Source organism: Heterocephalus glaber, unplaced genomic scaffold (genome assembly GCF_053883595.1).
Source record: "Heterocephalus glaber isolate CG9 unplaced genomic scaffold, H.glaber_assembly_v1.0 deba00001673, whole genome shotgun sequence".
In the NCBI taxonomy this organism is placed as follows: domain Eukaryota; kingdom Metazoa; phylum Chordata; class Mammalia; order Rodentia; family Bathyergidae; genus Heterocephalus; species Heterocephalus glaber.
This window is the reverse complement of record NW_028258410.1, coordinates 13653479-13672636: the sequence shown is the minus strand read 5'-3', so window position 1 is coordinate 13672636 and position 19158 is coordinate 13653479. Positions and strand designations below refer to the sequence as shown.

The following is a 19158-nucleotide window of genomic DNA, read 5'->3' as shown; positions in this document are numbered from 1 at the left end:
TCCCTACCGTGCCTCTGGCATCTTTATGTTTGCTTTCATTATTTCTATGTTTACAATTGCTCTCAATTCCGTTCCCTCCCAAGTTTCATTAACACTCTTTGCCCCATCTGCAAATCACCAGGGCTGGCACATTTCATGGTTATCAATGATCGCTTGCTACAAACGTGAACCTTGGCTTCAAGGGAAGGGCAGAGAACAAGGAGGCACCGCTTCTCAATGGGCACAGCAGCTAGAGTCAAAAATGTCCATAATTCCTCAGGTTGGTGGGGCTGGGTGTGTGGGTCATGGATACCACTGCTGGCTCTTGAGATTTAAATTTCTGCAATTTTCTGTACACATTCAGCAATTACAAATGCATTACCATTGACCCACAGTAAACTCAGTGGTAAACCCTACTCCTAAGAATTTATTCATGGATGTGTGAGTTTACATATGGAATCACGCATATGCAAATGACATAGTCCTGAGGTTATTCACTGCTGTGCTCCTTCCAATAAGAGCAAGTTGTGGACTGCATGATCCACGTGCCTCTGAGGCAGACGGGAGGCTCCCAGTCTTTCCTCTTTCCGCTGCCTGCCCAGCTCCAGTGGCTGTCAGGCTGCCCTTCCACTCACTTCCCTTCTTGCTCCTCGGCTGCCCCCCTCCCCAGTGAACTGGGACAACTCCCTGGGTGTCCTCCCTGCCTGTTTAGCAGCCCCTCTCCTCCGGGCTGCTCCAGGGCAGCTCCACTGTCAGCCGTGGTGCCCCCGCATCTTGTCATGTGGGAGGGCGACAGCCGCCCTGAGTTGGCTGAGATCCGGGAGAGAGAGACCTGGACTCACTGTTGACATCCCTACCCTCCCCAAGCCCAACAGGCACTCAGGAACTCAGCCAGCTCTCCAGAAGATTCCTCCAATTCAGCCCCCATTTTTCCTCCATTATGCAACAGCTGTCAAGCAAACAGCTTGCACACCTTCTCCTACTCACTGAATCCCTGCTAGAACAGTGTGGCTATCCTGGGGCTGGCACCCGCTTGAACCAATCACAAGCCTGCACTTGGGTCAATCAGCAGGCCAAATTTGAACCAATTACAGGTCTGTACTTGGGCCAATCACAGCCCTGCAGCTGCTATATAAGCAGCTCTCCCTTAACACTTCTCTGGTTAGTGTCGAAGAGCTCCCTATGGTATACTGACCCTCTTGAGCTTCTGCACAGGTCTAAGATAAGGCTCACTCCAGCAGTCCTGTAAATCTGCTGGTGATTTATTTTTTGGGTAGTGTGAGCTTGGAAGGTCTCATAAATCTACTCATGATTTTTATACTGAGTAGTGTGCCAGAGCAGTCATCTCAAAAGAAAGAGCAACATCGAACCCTGGTACAAAAAAAAAAAAGAAAGAAAGAAAGAGCAACAAACACTAGGGGCTGTCAGCCCTGCAGAGCTCCAGAGACTGGCAGCCAGCAAAGAGCAGCGACAGTCAGGAGCAACCAGCTGTCTCCCCGCAGCATCTGGCATCGCCCTGCAGCATCCGGGCCACTGGCAGAGCTGCACTTTGCCACTCATGATTTCTATCTGAATCGAGCAAAGAACCCTCAACTGATTGGCAATACCTCCACAGAGGACTGGCTAAATTAATCACAGGGTAGCCAGGTAATGGAGTAGCAGAAAGCTGAAAAAAGAACAGATAAGGACTTTATATTCAAATATGGAAGGAAGTCTAAGATAGGTATGGAAAGTAGAAGCAAATATAGAACAATATACATAGTTAGATGACTTATTTTAGTATATGTGCTGCTGAAGTGAGCACAGGATGACTTATTTTAAGAAGGGGAAAATATATTTTTATTTAGATGAATAAAAACATCATATGAAATATTAACAAGAAACTACAGACAGTGATTACAAGCTCTGTTTGTGGAAGGCATGGAAATTAGGGACAGGAAGATTATTTCTCACTACATATCCTTTTATTAGTATTTTAAATATTATCTACATGACTGGATTACTTTTTTAAAAATTTAAATTAGAGCTGAGTTATTGTCAGCGGTAGAGGACTTGCCTAGCAAGTATGAGTCCCTGGGTTCAAGACCCAACACTGCAAAAAATGAAAATCAAGTAAAGATATTAAAGATAAAATCAGTCAAAACCCTAGTCCCCAAAGAACAGCATCACTAGCCACTGGTCATCATTTAAGGATTGGTGCCACATCAGAAAATCTTACAATTCTTTCCATCATGCCAAAATTTATTAACCCTAACAAGGGAATCCTGTAAGTTATACATTGGTTAATTTCATGTCCTGAACAACAAATTTATTGAGGGAAATGGAGCTGATAAGTGATTTTGTCTGCCCAGATTCCTTTCTCCTTCTTCCTTTAGCAATACCCTTTCTTTGCTTTCAAAAACTGTCCCTCCGTCCTCTAGTAAATAAAACTCAAATCTAGGACTGCCTCCATTCAAAATGGGCGTGTGACTCAGGTTGGCCAATAAGCATCTTCTGATCTCAACACTGTGATTGGCCCAGGATAGGGCATATGACCCAAGAAAGGCCAATCAAAGTCCTTATTTCCAGAAAGAAAAATGGAGGGAGACCTTAATTCCAGTAAGATAATGGGATTTCAAGGTAACTAAAACTGAAGCTGCCAATGACTTTTTCTGTTGCCATGCAGACTCAAAAGTATAGATACTATGTGTTCTTGCATGGCTGTAAGGACCTAGTGAGACATGGCATCTTGGCATACTAGAGAATGACATGCACAGGAAAGACATTTTACACTCTCTTGGAAGAATCTTCCAACCTACCTCTGAATAGACCATGAGAGGTAGCCCCGCAAACTCAGGGTCAAGGAGCATCCTTACCTCCAAAGACATGGGGACGAAGAAGAGTCTGAGAAAACAGGCCTCACTAGACTTGCCCAAGTTTAGTGCATATACCTTATGTCCCCATTGCCCTTTCACACTCCACACTGTCAACGCTTCAGCAGACCCTCTTCCAAAACCACTCCAGCTTCATCATTTCTGTAGGTCTTCATTTCCTGATGCAGGTTTAACCCGAGGCAGGGCTTTGGATCATGAGGATTGTCTTAAGTCACTTTCTCATTGCTGAGAGCCAATACCTGATACCCACAACTCAAGGAAGAAGAGATCCATAGTCTCCAGCTCCACAGTAGGATAACATGGTAGAAGCGCACAGCAGAGGAGTGCTTCTCATGACATGGTGGCAGGGAAAGAGAGAGGCCCAAAGGAAGGAGTCTCAGAGGGAGATAAAACCTTCCAAGCCACACCTACAATGACCTGCCTCTTCTGACCAGATGCTACCTCCTAACCACAAGTCAGCAATAAACCTCTATAATCCAATTACCTTCCAAAAGCCCCACCTTTGAGTGCATGAGGTTTTGGAGAGACATCTATAAGCTATAAAAGGATGCTGCACTCATCTGTAGATTCCCCAGATTCAGTAGTTGAATGTGCTATTAGGAGGGGACCTGGGAGAGGCAGTTCACTGGGGATGTGTTCTGGAAGGCAGAGTCTCCCTCCCCAGCTCCTCGCTTTTCTCTTTCTGCTTCAAGGCCACCATGTAAGCAGCTTTCCTCATCCAGACCTTTTCACCATGCCCTTCCTACCTTGAAGCCAGATGACTATGGACTGAAAAAAATACGTGAGCCAAAGTAAACTTTTCCTCCTTTAATTTGTGAGAGTCAAGTATTGTGTCTCAGCAACAAAGAAAGTGACTAAGACAGATTTTGGTACCAACAAATGAGGCTGTTGCCCATGTGCTTTAGAAGCCTTTGGAACTGGTTCATGGGAAGAGTTTGGAAAGGTTTGGAGATCCCAGTTGGAGTAGCCCTAGAATGCTACAACCTGAGCTTGATGGGAGATTTTAGTTGGAGTCAGAAAACCAGTATGCTGATAGAAGTGAACACAGTAAAAGTTAGGCTCAGGAGGTCCCAACTGGAAACAAAGACTCCATTGGTAGTTGAGCTATAGGTCATGTGTATTATGCTTTAGCAAAAAATTTGACTACAGTTTATTCATGTCCTAAGACTTTCAGGGAGACTGAGATTAAGAGCAGTGGACTAATCAATCTGGCAGAGAAGAATTTCAAGGCACCTCAACATTCAGGCAGTAGCATGGGTACTGTTTGTTTCTTTTATTAAAATTTGCCATGAGAATCAGGACCAAGCAGCAGAGCTGAATAATTTGAAAAATTTTTAATGCTGGCCAGAAAGGAAGCTCCTGTAAATTGGGGCCTGTAAAGTTTTTTTCCAAGGAAACATGACTGTTGAAAAGATTAGCATTAAAAAGAAACAAATTAGCTTGTATCAGAATAATATGAAAGATTCCTTGGGAGCATCTCAGGAATCCACAAGACCCCACCCATCAAAAGCTCAAGGGTGCAAAGCTATAAGTCTTTCCTTTAAGAAGACAGCCCCTTATCCCCTGCTTGGAAATTGCTGCCTAGAGAATTAGTTTCCTGGAATTCAGCCCACAGTGCTCAGCCATTCAGCCATTCAGAGGTTGGTACAGCCATAATCCAAGGGGCCCAGCTATTATTCAAGCTGGCATACACCTTAGCATTATCTACATGGTTCTGGTTTTATAGGCATGCATTATGTAAGAGTTATGGGGTCACAGAGTCTTCCATCCAGATTTCAGAAGGCCTGGGAGGCCAGGCAGTGTGCTTCTGAGAGGACAGTACATGAACATGTGCGAGTGAAGCCAAAAGGCCAGTGGAGACTTCAGGAAGCTGGGGTTACCAGGAACTGGGACATCTACTGAGGAAGCCCACAGGCAGTGAGTGGAGCTTGCCTGAGAGAGGCCATGAGGGCTGCACCAACAATGCCGCAGGAGTGGGGCTGCCCAAGCCTTTTGCCATTCACATCCTGCCACCACTTGCCCGGGTACTGGATATGGAATGATGGGATTTGATATTTTGCCTTTTGGATTTCAGCCTTGCTTTGCTGCAATTTTTTTTTCTATCCACCTATTCCTCCCTTTTGGAATGGGAAAGTTTACCTTGGGCCACTGCACATTGGAAATGTTTTCAACTTTCTTTCTTATTTTCACAGGGGCTTACAGCAAAGAGTTTGCCTTAAATCGCATAGGAAAATTTGGATTTGGACTTTTCACCAGTGCTGGAACTGTTAAAATGTTGGCAACTCTTAGAGACAGATTAAATGCATTCTACATAAAGAGGTATACATTAGTCTTTGGAGAGCTGGGGGAGGAAAGTTATGATTTAGATCAAGAATGTCCCCCTAAAGCTCATATGCTCAAGCAGGGCTTTTGGAAAGTGATTGGACCACAGGGCACTATATTCATCAGTGGATTCATCTCCTGAATTCAGTATTGTAATGTGCTGTTGGGAGGCAGGGCCTGGTAGAAAGAGGCACTTCACTGAGGTGTGACTGGAAGGGTGATCTCCCTCCTCAGCTCCTCCCTTCACTCCCTCTCTGCTTCCTGGCAACCAGGGGAGCAGCTTTCCTCATCCAGACCCTCCCACCATGCCCTTCCTGCTTTGGAGCTAGCCAACTATGGTTGAAAATATGAACCAAAATAAACCTCTCCTCCTTTAATTTGTAAGTGCCAGGTACTATGTCTCAGTGACAAGGAAAGTGACTAAGACACTTACATTAAACAAATACATATGCTTTGTTTTCGTGATCTGTCTTTTGTTACCTAATGAACCTAAGATGGGTAAAAGGAAAAGATAAGCTTCCTCCCCCACATTACTTAATAAATATTAGTAATCAGTATCATAGATTAATTCAATCAACACTGATCTCATATCAATAAAGCCCTTTGCTAAATGAAGTGAAGAATATAAATGTATGTACTACTATTGATAAAAGACTTATGCCTGTCTTTAAGTAACTATTAATAAAATAACAATAATAAGTAGCACATCCTGCTCTACACTCTAGAGATTCAACAACCAAAATGTCAATGATTTTTGCCTTCCCAGAATGCATGTTATTGGAAGATACCAGCAGTAAATAATTAAGTGTCTAATTTAAGGTTCTGCTAAGACTGGCAAAGGAGGAGGGCACAGCGTGAGGAGAGAAATGACAGGGAGGTAAAAGTGGAGTGTCTGGACATGAAGGTGATGTATGGACAAAACACCTCCTGAGAACCAGGCAGGAGACAGAGGTAGAGCAGGAGAGAAAGGGAGGCAGTTGAGCAAGGAGTGGACATCAGCAAAGTTATGCAGAGAGCAACTTTGCTTGACCACACAAAGGACACGGAGATGTGAGTTATACCTCAGGGTTGCCCCAGGCTATGGCCAATGAGCCAGACTCCCATGCACCCATGCCTGCCCATCAGCCTTGGCAAGAACCATCCAGGAGACCCAGACTCAAGTACTTCTGGCCCTCCTTGGTGTAGTTTGAGTGGACAAGAGGAATTTTCCACCACAGAGGGGCAGGGATTGGATACAGATGCCCATAAAGCCAGCCTGGGCACTTGGAACAGCTAAAGGGATCCTAGGGGATGTGGCAGCAGAGCTCCAACAGTGTCCATGACACCTGTCATGGTGGCCCAATAAGGACAAAATGCCAGCAAAGGGTTCCTGGAGGAGGTAACATTTTAACTGAGTAAGAGTGGCTGGGCAGAGAGCAGGAGTCACTTAGATGAGTACAGTGCATGCGAGTGACCGACAACAGGGGACCCTGAAGGACTATGGCCTCATATGCACTATCAGCAGCCTAACCTCTCTGTAGAAGCTGTTAGCCTCTGCACCAGCTTGCTGGGTTAACAGCTGCCATGGGTGCCACGTGCAGCGACAGAAGGGTTCTTACCGGAAGCACTTGACAACCTCCGAGCTGAGTGACTCAGCCTTTCAGTGGCCAGTTCTGTTGTTCATTACCATAGCTCCCCACACAGAGCACTTGTGCACCACACTGTAACCAATGGCTCAAGAAGATTTCCCCAACTCTGAAAGCCTAATGCCACTGGCCACATTGGTGTGGTGCAGAAGTTTGGAAGACCACACTCCCAAGTGTGTTCCTACCACCTCCTACAGAAATGAGATCCAAGACGGAAGTTTCAATAGAAATTCAATCTTTATCTATCTAGACTAGTACATCTCAACTAGGGGCCATAAGCAGAAAAGGCACTGCATTGGTCAAATAATTGATCAGTCTACTCATGGAAGGATCTAGGTATTCTATTGATGTCATCTGCAATGATGATCTGTGTGTGTGTGTGTGTGTTCTCCTCCTCCCTCTTTGCCTTATTCTCAAGGGCCCTGTTTCCACATGGAGGCTCTCAGGAGCACACATCTGCATCTGCTGGGTTGACAGCTCAGGGACAGAAGAGCTGCCCTTGGCTGACACTGTAGTTGTATTAGGGCCTAGCAAGGGGGACTCGACCACCCCTGGACCAGCTGTTGCTGCCAGGGAATGTGGAGCCATCATGGATGAGGCCTGAACCACACGTGTGTATCACGAGTTGGAGAAGTCAACCCATCCAGAGCCACAGGAGAGAGTGGCTCCCAAGGGAAATGGGCAGCACTGTGTGTAACTACACTGGCTCCTCACACTTGCCCTGGAACAAAGATGGCACAATAACCCACGGCCCAGGTGTGGCAATTCCACCACTGCAAAGGCCATGGGAGTGTGGTTGGAGCCAATGCCCTAGTCATCTCCCAGCTCTGCAACTGTTCCTGGGCACTTATGCTTTGGCTTCTTCACCTACAACACAAGCAGGTTTTGTTGTGGGGATCAAATAAGTTAATACATACAAAGGTCCTTAAGTCATACCTGGGATGGATGGAGAATGTGATGAACATTGGCTGTTATTTTTCAGAACTAAGTCAAGCTATTTATCTGCAGAAGGAGAAACTGAGGTCCATAAATGGAATCTGACTTTTTCCAGATTGCACTTGAAGATTTCTGCCCGCTCTAAATATCATGAGCCTCAGCAGTTTGGGGAGACACCCTAAAAGCCAGGACCTACCTGCTGGTGCTATGGATGTTACAAGCCAGCCTCTCCAGTGAAAAGCACCCCAGCCCTTGTGGCCTAGAGTGTACCCTTCCTCAGTTAGGGTGCACTGGGAGCCACTCTCTTTCCTTGGCTGCAGAAGGGCAAGGCACCCAGTTTCAAGGCTTACTTGTGCCCGCTATGGCTTTCTGGCAGCCTCCTCCTCTCTTTCTCAGAATCCCTGGAAACCTACCAGACCCACAACATTTATTACCTGCTTCTTCCATTTATGAGTTAGCTACAAAGAAAGAGAAGCTGTGTGCTCCTTTCAGGCAGTACTCGAGGCACAGAGAAGGAAAGGTTATGCTGTGTTTACTTTACTTAGTGCTGTTGGCTGCTACTTCACAATTGGTGCTCAACAGCAACCCAGTGATGTATCATTAACCAAAGAGTTTTTTCACATAAACACCACACAGCCACTATAATGACACAGGGCCCAGGCAGAGAGAGACAAAGAGAAATGCTAATTTAAAATTAAATTGCTATTTCCCTGCATGTCTGGGAGAATGAGAAAAGGATAATGGGAATAAGTGATAATAATTGTGATGGATGACTTCGTGATGGGGAGGAGAACTGGATCCCTTCTGCCTTCATAGTGAGGTTAAAGAAAGGAAGCTGTGATTGTGGTAAGAATGAGCACTCCCTCAGCACTCATGGCAGGCCTGGCACAAAGCATTATTTCATTCAATATCCACCACAATGCTATATTGACATAGATGTTTTTGGGATCTCCACTTGTTATGGCTTGAATTTATGTGTCCCCCACCCCCAGAGCTTCATATGGTCATAGGTGGGGAGTTTCAAAGGTGGCTGAATTAAGGTGTGTGAATGTGGATTAAGGGTGTGGTGCTGGGATGAATGGTGGCCCACCCTCGGTGTGAGCAACACCACTCAAAAGGCATGTAGCCTGGAAGGAATAAAAAGGGGGACAGGTCTGCTGCTTGCTACTTTCTGCCTTCCCTGCTCTGCCATAGACTGTTTCTCCTCTACGATGCCCCTCTGCCATGCCAGCCTGCCTTGGAGCCTGCCAACCATTCACTGAAACTTCTACAAACCTTGAGCTAAAATAAACTTTTCCTCCTTTAACTTATAAAATTGGGCATTTTGTCTCAGCAACAAGAAAACTAATTAAGACGTCACTTTATAGATTAGGATATGAGGCTGAGAAAGGTCAAGTAACTGGGGCAAAGTCATACTGGGTAAAAGTGAAGAGGCCAGGATTTGAAACCAGGCAGTCTGACCTCAGATCCCACAAATATAAAGTTCAGGCTAACTTACCTCCTAGATTTGTGCATGGAGACACAGCATTTGTCAGTTGCAGAGGTACTTTTGGAGCCAATCGGTTACACATCCTACAAATATTTACCAACTATCAGCTGTGAGCCACGATGAGGTGGAAGCTATGGAACTGCCTGGAACTTTTTCTTGCTCTTTGTAAGAACTGCTGATGCTTCTCTTGCCAGAGTGAGACCAGGATCTTTTGAAGGAAGGACCAATATAGGTCCTCTTCTGGATGCAGCACTTCCTTTCTGTTTACTGAGACCCAGTCAAACTCAGATCAGAATGCTCCATAGTGAAACTACTGAGACCTCCCTTTGTAATATAAACTACTTAGGAAGCTGAGGCAGGAGGATCAAAAGCTCAAGGCCAGCCTGACCATTTAGGGAGAACTTGTCTCAAAATAAAATTTTTTAAAAAGTTGGGGTGTAACTCAGCATGGGCTTGATCCCCCATATTGCAGAAAAAAATTCTCACCTCTCATGTGCCAGGTGCCACCTTGGGAAAGTGACACAACCACAACCCCTCTAAGCATTTTTCCTCTTAGTGTAAAATGGCGAAAATAATCACATCTACCATGCAGTGTTCTTGTAGGGGTTAAACAGAGATCTTTATCATTCAGCTACAGTTCTGCAGCTGCTTGCAGGAATTAGGCTGTGGACTGCTATCCTGTTGCTCTGAACTGTCAGCCTAGGTCTTCCATCACCAATGCGCCTGGCCTGAAGAATCCTGCAGCCACCCAGCTAATCTTTCTCACTGCAGCCTGTGCCCTCTGGTGGAACTGGAAACCACCTGCAGCCACCATGCACAAGGCTCTGCACAGCATTGACGCATAACGGCCATGATGGTCCTGAAACCCAAACTGCTTTCCCTATGAGGAATGTGAACAAGCAAGTGATTAATAGACATATGTGATAGAACTGACTTTCTCTTGGCTAAAAACTCCTCTCACTGATGGGCTGAGCCCTCCTGTGGTCACTTCTGACTGCCCTAATTCTCCATTAAATACAATAGTTGGCACAAACCCTGCCTAGAGCAATTACAGCCAACGTTTTTAGCACCAAGCTGAGCACTCCATAGATACGAATCTGAGCCACAGTTATCATCATGAGGTCATCACAGTCATCATTTCTACTTCACACATGAGGATACCGAGGCTCACAAAGCACCACTCACTTGCCCCCAAACCAAGCTCCTTGGAGGTAACAGAAACGGACTTCACGCTGAGTCTGCTGGCTGCAGATCCCAGGACCACAGCCATTCCACTGGAGGTGACTGACTGTGCTCACTAGGCTTCTAGCACCCACCGTCCTCCCACCCGGGAGTTGAGGCTCAGCCTCTCTCCCTGCCATGAGGAGCGCAGTCTGCCCTTTCTTGGTACCCAAAGCCAACACTTTTTTCTGAGATTGCTCTGTTACTCTCTTTCAATTGGAAAGACAGAGCCTTGCCCAGTTCAGGGTGAGAGGAAAGACGTTCCATAAGTATGCGGGCACACACATAACAGGAAGGCTCAGGGTTGAGGATGATTCAGTCAGAGAAGGATCCAGGCCCTGTGACACCTACCCTCTGACTCAGATTTCTCAGGTGCTGGCTTCATTCTAGGGTACAATTTCCTTTCCCTATGGTAGATGGCTACCAACAGCTCCAGGCCATGTCCTTGCAGCTTAGAGTTCCAGTTCAAACTGACTTTCTCTGTTCTATAATTCCTGCAAAGATTTCAGATTTCATGTCATTGTTCCATTTAAAGAGTCACATGACAACCTCTGAACCAATCATGTCCTGTGACCAGTAAGTCCAGTCATTTGATTGGGCAAACCTGGATCATATGACTGGGCCAGATGGGAAAGCCCTACCCAATGGGCCTAGAGGCCTGGCCCAAATACCTTAAAAGGCAAGGAAGAGCCATGAGGCTACTATTGCTCTTCACTCTCCCAACCAAAAGGCTCATCACATCAGAGCCTCTCTCCTCCAGCCCATTTCTTCTGACCTTTTTCTGTACCTGAGGAGCAGCCCAACACATGAAGACTTTTTATAATGGCAAGGATGATTTAAGGGAGGTAGGAGGAGGGATAGAGAGAGAGAAATGACTTTATTTCTTTCTGAAAAGTTTTGCAGCAGCCTCAGAGGTCTCGGGTTTATGGATACACATTAAAGAACCTTTTCATGAGAGCTGTTTTATGTGAGGAAGCCGTTTAAGCAAGGAGGCACTTGGCTGCTCCTTCTAAATGAAAATTTTCAATTAGTCTGAAGAAGTTAATTACACCATCCTTTAATAACTGTACTTGTGGTTCTGCAAATCCTCTATTAATTGATTCAACCATATGCCCCCAAACCAAGAATCAGCGGACAGGTAGAAAAAGACCAAAAAAGAAGACACAGGGAAGGAAAAGGGAAAGGTAAAGAAGTGCCATGTTGTCTGCTGGTTGGTAAGGTACAGAAGACAAGTCCAGGAGAATTACTGAAAATTGTGGTTGGTACGAGATCTGGGAGATTCAGTCTACAGATCAAAGAGGCTTTGCAAGCTGATTGCCACATACGCTGCTCCGCATCTCAAAATGAAAGCAGTTCTACGGCACTTGATCCAGACGATTAAAAAAGAGCCCCTAGATCCACATCCCCTGTCCCCAGGGTAGTTTGGAAAAATGCTATAAATAAAAGCAGTTTTCTGAGTTTTCTAGCATTCCTTAAAGGGAAAGTCAAAAGCCCAGAAATTCTAGTTCCAGCTCTGATGAAAGTGACTGCTCTGCCTTCTGGGAGCTCACAGCACCAGGGAATTTATGGTTTGGACCTGGGAAGTCCTCAAAGGGCTTCAAGGCCAAGTGTCCAAGGCTTGGTCCTCAGCTAATGGTGCCACGGGGAGGTGAGGAAAACTTCAAGAGGTGGCGTCTGGTGAGAAGAAGTAGATCATTGGGAAGGGGTGTCCCTGAAAATATATTGGGGTCCTGGTCTTTTGCTCCTCTTTCTTGTTGCTTCCTGAGCCCCATAAGGTAAGCAGCTTTCTTCTGGCACAAATGTCTGCCATGTGCTGTCTCTCCATGCTCCAAAGCAACCAGCCAAGGGACCATGGACTGAAACCTTGGAAATCATGAGCCAAAATACATCCTTCCTCTTTTAAGTTGATCTGTCTCATGTGTTTTCCCATAGCAATGGAAATCTCATACAGGGCATATAATGCAGGCATCATACTGGCCTGGCTTCAGATCCTGGCTTTGCTACTGCCTGGCCATGTGATCCTAGGCATTCCTCTCTTGAGTTTCAATTTCTTCACCTATTAAATGAGCAAATAAGTATATTGGATGCTTTATGAAAAGTACATGAGCTAATGCATTTGGTTCCAGAATATGGGATGTAAGATTCCATTAGTCAGTTGTCGTCCAACCAATCTTGCATAACAAACCACATCAAAGCTCAGATTCGCCAACACCAAGCACTTACATCGTACACATCTGCAGGGCAGAAGGAGCTCAGCTGGGCTCAGTTCAGGATGCAACTTGGGTCAGGTCCACCCGATGGGTCTTTCATCCTTGTTAGACCGGAAGCTTCTGAAGCATGTTGGGAAACATGGGAAAAGGAAATAACTCAATAGGACAACTCCAATCTTAGAAGAACATTGCAAGAGCTAGCACACATCTGCTGACTTTCCATCAGTCAAAGCAAGTCACACAGCCCAGACCAAAGCTGGATGCAGGGTAATATACCCACAGGGGTGGGAGAGAGGGAGTTATAGTTGTCAAATAGTTATCTACTCAACTGCAAACATTTCAGCTATATTTTATGAGTGCACAAGTGATTGCAAAGCAAGCTAGGGTATTATGAGTGTCACATGAGCGTGTTATAGACTGAATCATGTCCCGGCAAAGCTCATCTATTGATACCCTAATCCCCTATGTGGCTGTAGTTAGGGCCTTTAAAAAGGTATTTAAGGTTAAGTGCGATCCTAAAGGTGGAGCTATAATCCAACATGACTGGGGTCCTTCAAACACAATGGAGAGACACCAAGAATCCATGCACACAAAGAAAGGTCATGTGCACACACACTGAGAAGCAGCCACACAAAGAGTCCTCGGGAGAAACCAACCTTGCTAATACCTTGATTTTGGACCCTCAACTTCCAGCCTTATGAGAAAATCAATACCTGTTATCCAAGTCACCCATCGTGTGGTATTTTGTTGTGGCATCCCAAACTAGCCAACAGGTAGAGAAGGCAAATGCCGAAGGAAGAAGACGTTGCTTCGAAAGAGAAGGAACAAAACTTCATGCAGAAAACATTATCTGATCGTAACTTGGCAAAGAGAATGGGAGTGGTGGGGAAGATGGCATCCCAGGCATCAAAGACAGCCTTGGCCACTCTTTAAAAGAAGGGCAGTGAGACAAGAGCTAACTCTGTGCCAAGCCCTTGTTGGTAGGTATTTCCTTAGGGTCTCTGTGCTGGGGGTCTTACCTAACCCTCAAAACAACCCTGAGAAGCAGGGCCCCCAGTAACCCACACTTTAAGGAGGAAGAAATAGATTGGGAAGACAAAGGTTAAAATCCAAGGACATCATGCAACAAAACTATAATGTGCCAGTGATTTCTACTAACTAGAGGTTTCGGCTGAGGTCTAGAAAGCAAAGTTCATGCCTGAGAAGGACAATAAAGTGCTGCTACTGGTAGTGGAAGGAGAAGACAAATGCTGCCTGGGGACAGGAAGAACAGTGCAATAGCACAGGAAAGGGGAAGAAGGGAAGGAAGGAAGAGGGAAGGGGGAGGGGAGAAAGAGGAGGCAGAGGGGGGAGTGGCAGAGGGAGAGAGAAAGAGATTCGTCATTTTGTTCATCTGCCATAATAAAAGTGGCAGCTAATAGTTACCAGGCATGGAGCAAGTGTCTGGCACTGTTCAAAACATGTGTAAGGTTTGCCACTTTCTAATCCTCTGGCTGAATCTGCCCAAAGACCCTGAGGTGGGTTCTCAAAGGGGCCCCATTCTGCAGCTGAGAAAACTGGCTGATGCCAAGCTGGTAGGGAGCAGCTGAGTCCCCAGACCTGGATGTGGGGCTCACGCTCAGACTCCTGCACGTGCTGCGTAACTCAGGCCAAGATTTATCTTGCTGAAGACTTGCTGTGATCCAGCCACTCCTCCATTTACAAAACACCCTGGTCCTTGTTGTGTGAGACAAAGTCTGGGATCGGATTGTTGATCATAACCCAGGCTCCCTTCACGGTTAGGTTCAGTCTGTTTCCAGCTGACCCCTCCCACTTGCATTTCAGTCAAGCTGGGCTGCTGCCTGGCATGCACATTCATACACTCCCGTGTCACCCCCAACTCCAAATCGGGCTGGCCCCACCTCCTCTTTCCCAAATCCCACTCTTCCACAATTGTGGGGGCCACTCAATGGCCACTGCCTGTGTAGCTCCTTCTCTGGGGGCCCAAGTGGAAGGAATGATCTGGAACATGCACCTGCTGGCTTGTTCAGGCGTCTCTACTCCACTTGCTCCTCATCCTCTTTGATTCGTCATCAGTTACTTGAGGAATGGAGGAAGAGCTCCGTGCTAATATGGAGACAGAAAACACTGAGTCTGCTCTCAGAGACTTCTCCACCCAGTAGGGCTCACGGGTGGTGGGAGATGGGAGAACACACCCTGGGGAACTTCAGGACTGTCTCGGTAACAGAAACTGCACAAGCCTTGCTCAAGTTTTGTAGGGCAGACAGGGCTCAGTGAGTAGCACTGAGAGGTGAATCATACAAAGTTGGCCCTTTATTTACTCCTCTCTGGCGTCACTGAAAAGGGTCCAAATGCAGTTTACATTCCCTTTATTCTCCCACCCACCCCAAAGGAAGGAGGCAGAACCGATGGGGAATGAATCTAAGGTCTCCTGGAGAAGGAGAAGAGCAGAAGGACAGAGAAAAATCCAAGGCTGGCCCATCCTGTCCCTGGAAAGTGTTGGGGGAGTGGATTCTGCCAGGTGCCAGAGACAGAGGGAGGAGAGGAATGATGAGCGGGAGGAAAAAACATTCTGGAAGTTCTTGCCATGAACCACACATTAAAACCCCACCGAGGCATTCTACGAAACTTTCTTAATTCCATCTGGACGGTGCCTCTGGAATTCCGGGAGCCACGGAGGGACCCAGGGCTGATTTGGTTTGCTTTCTAACTCAGGAAGCCTACCAGGAATTCAGAGTGACTGCCCTGAGGTGACCCAGCAGGAAGCCAAGGAAGCTCTCGGTGAGGCTGAGTAGACGCCGAACCTGGGCTCCGGGCAGCCGCCTGGGGTCCCATGGTGTGGGCACCAAACTGCTTCTGAGGCGGGATTCCGTGGCCATTCGGGGCTGTCCCTCCCAGCAGCTTCGTGCACCAGCCCAGCTCTCGCCACCCAGCGTCCCCCGTCCCGAGGACGCGCCAGCTCCCGGAGGCCGGGGCTGCTCTGCTGCCCACAGTGTGTCCCTCCCGACACAGTCAGGGCCCGGCAGCCCTCCGGGGAGCTGGCGCCTCCTTCCCACTCCCTGACTCCGTCTGTACGCAGCGGACTCTCCCCAGGCCTGGCCTCAGAGCTTCTGGACTGGTCAACAGAGGCCTAGTGTGAAGTGGGCCTGTGGTTTCTAATTAGCATAGCGTGCTGAGTGGAACCCCAGAATCTAGCCACACGAAACGCGGGCTGGAGGAATGCCACAGGCAGCCCCCGACAGCCGCGCAGGACTTCCATGGCCTGGTATGGGTTTCAAGGTCTCGTTCCGGGTGCTATGCAGCGCCACCTGGCGGCGGGGAGTCGGCTCTGCCTGGAATCTCTCCGGAGACTTCTGGGCGTTGGATTCCGGCTCCGCCAGGAATTCGTAATCTGCTACCTGGCATGGACTTCCCCAGCCTGGTCCGGGAAGACAGCCGGGCGTTCCAGTGACTCTGGGTCCCTCCCCCTGCCTCCCTCCTTCCTAGCCTGGGGGAGCCCGAGACCGAGTCCCTGGCCGCTTCTGCAGGTTGGCCTTGCCCGCCCCTCCCGTCTCCCCCTCCCCTAAAACAGTCTCAGTCTTTCTTTGTGTGTTGTGCAGAAGTTTGAATCCAGGACCTCTGCACTGAGCTGTATCCCCAGCTTTGTTTTTATTCTTTATTTTGATACAGGATCTCACTAAATTTTTTAATTGCCCAGGCTGGTCTTGAACTTGCTGTTCTCCTGCCTCGGCCTCCCAGGGAGATGGGATTACAGATGTGAGCCACCAGGGCTGGCGAGGCAAAATTCTGCTCAACCTCTTTGGAGAATGGAGTAGAGGAAAAGGTCGATCAGCAGCTGCATTAAATCACCACTCGTGATGTTTCATTTTCTTGGGGTTCCATTGTACTGTATTTTTTGCAACTTTATATTTGGCAAAGATTTTTTTATCATCCAAATAAAAGAGTAATTGTTATTGTGAAAATTAAAAAGAAAAGAAAGCACACTAAGTGTCTTTCCCGTTTTTTCACTAATGTGGATTTGGTGGATGGTCTTTTTAAAATATATCTTCCAACATAGTAAAACTGCACTCAGGCTTTTCAACAGCAGTGTACGAGCTAATAAATGTTTACAGCCCTAGTCTTCTTTTCTTTTTCACTGATTTCTCATTTCAAATGCTTTAGCCCTTTGATTTCTCAAGTGGGCAGGGAATTAAAACTTCAACATCCCCATACTAAAAAACTGACCTTCCTGAGCAGGTCTCACATTTTACTCCCATTAAAATGACAGAGATGACAAGGACAGACAGCGCCAAGTGCTCCTGGGAACTCGGAGCAATGGAACCCCCAGCAGTGATAGGGCCTGCATACCTGGACACAAACCACACTGAAAAGCTGTCCCAGACAGCATCTAGGAGCACAGGCTTCCCTGGGGCACAAGAGCTCCGCATACGTTCCAAAAGAGGTGCACGAGAATAGAATCCACCACTGCAAACCTACACAAAGCAATATTAGACTGCAATGAAACATCACTGCTGCACTCAACAATATGGATTGATCTCACAGACATAATGTTGAGAGAAAAATAAAACAGATGCGAGTGAGGGTTCTCTGTTTGCGTTTGTCAATGCAATATGCAAAGACAGGCTACCCTGACCTGTGGAGAGAACCAGGAAAGTCGTGCTTTTAGTAGCCCTTGGCAGGGTGGCTGCAAGGAACCATAGGACAAGCTCTAGGAGAGGGGTTGGGACTGGTCACACTGTTTCCTGATATCACTGCTGGGTAAAATAAAATATTAACTTTACTTTTGGTTAGACACTATTATGTGCATATTGTGGTCCAAAAAATTTTAAAAATAGATATCAACTCCTATAAAGAAGTAAGGTTTAACAAAGGTAATTTGCTCAGCCTGCCAACCCCTTGCAGGTTGAAAGGCAGACAGTTAGCAGATGAAAAGAGAAAATGCACATCACACACCACACATCCAGCCTTACCAGCCCCCGAATGCATACTGTAGCATGCACAGGTTTGCTACCCAGAGGAAATATTTCTGTATCTAAGAGGCAAAAGGATCTCAGTGTCTGGATAGAGCACTTTGAAGGTCCTGAGACGTGGCTGCTTTCAATGACACTGACTGGCCCATTTTAACATGAAAAGTCAATTTTCAGGACCCTTTAAAGGGGCCGGGAGAGGGGCACATTACTGTTGGCCTTGATTTTGCTCTGAATTTCACCCAACAGATGGGCGTGCTCATGGAATGACATCATCTCTTGACCCTCTTAAGCCGAAGCAGCCTAGAAGCGAGAGCAGGTGGGTGGCATCGGTAAAATTAACCGACTTCCGGCTTCCCGGAGTCTCTGCTCTCCAAGCAGGTGAACAGTGCCACCCGGTGGAAGCCGTGGAGAATAAACCATCTTTGGCAGCCTGCTAATGAAATCTGCCTTGGAATTCATTTTAAATGACTTAGGAGGTAAGTTTCTAAAAAGCTGATGGAGGGTGCCCACTTAAAAACGAGTAAAAGATATATACACAAAAAACCCAAAAGAATAAAAGACTCAAATGGCAAATATACATATGCAAGAATATGCTAAACATCAACAGTCATCTGAGAAAAGGGAAAAACAGCAAGTAAATAAGTATTACTTCCACCTGATTGGAGCGAGCACTAATGTTTAATAATCTCAAGAGCTAACAAAAATGAAGGAAGACTTAGGACTCCCATTTTTCAGGTAGGTATGGGTGATAAATTTGTTCCGTCATCTGGAAGGCAACTTGACATTATCTTTTAAAATATTAATTGCAATACACATGAAACAATAATTGTGATTTTCAGAATGAATTCTAGACAGTTGTTTTCACTTGTGAACAAGACGGGAAGTTTGGTGTAGGTCATACTGCTGTCTCAAAGCAAAGAACCAATCAGTGGGTAACGGGGTTATGTCCAGGGGATAAATGAGGAGCCATGAGTGGCCCAAGTTGAGACAAGTCAAGCATCAAAAATAATTGTAGCTGTGACTTATTAAATGCAGCAAATATATAAAATGTACAAGTGTATGTTGACACACAGGAAGGAGCCCAACAAACATCACTTAAACTCACCTGGCGTCATTGGAGATATCTATAATATTGTCTCCTTGCTCTAAAAATGTGTAATTAATAGGGAAAATGAGCACTTACCCCACATCTCTAGCAATAACTGCATTCTAAAGCTATACGATATTCTATAACTCCAGGAGACACAAGAAACTCTTTTTAGCCATCCTGATGTGTTACAGTTTATAGCTAGATGTCTCCCAAAAGCCTCATGCACTCAGAGGCAGGCTTGTGGAAGGTGGATTACGGGCCTTAAAGCTGACTTCCGCTCGGAGGTGGGGTCAGGTCAGAAGCGAGGTCGCTAGGGGTGTGACCCGGAAGGGTTTCTCTTCCTTCCAGCTCCTCCCTTGACTCTGCTTGCAGATCACCACCATAAGCAGCTTTTTCCATCAGACCCTTCCACTTTGCCACTTCTACCTGAAGCCAGCTGACCA

The 19158-nt window shown here is 46.5% G+C and overlaps 1 long non-coding RNA gene across 1 annotated transcript in view; it reads right to left on the bottom strand.

Moving 5' to 3' along the window:
* The window catches only part of LOC110344565 (uncharacterized), a 44201-nt gene extending 33275 nt beyond the window's left edge, over positions 1–10926 (bottom strand). Inside the window, exon 1 of the long non-coding RNA XR_002387218.2 lies at positions 10797–10926. This is a non-coding gene — a long non-coding RNA (uncharacterized LOC110344565). The remainder of the gene's footprint in view (positions 1–10796) is intronic.
* Positions 10927–19158: the final 8232 nt, after the last annotated feature.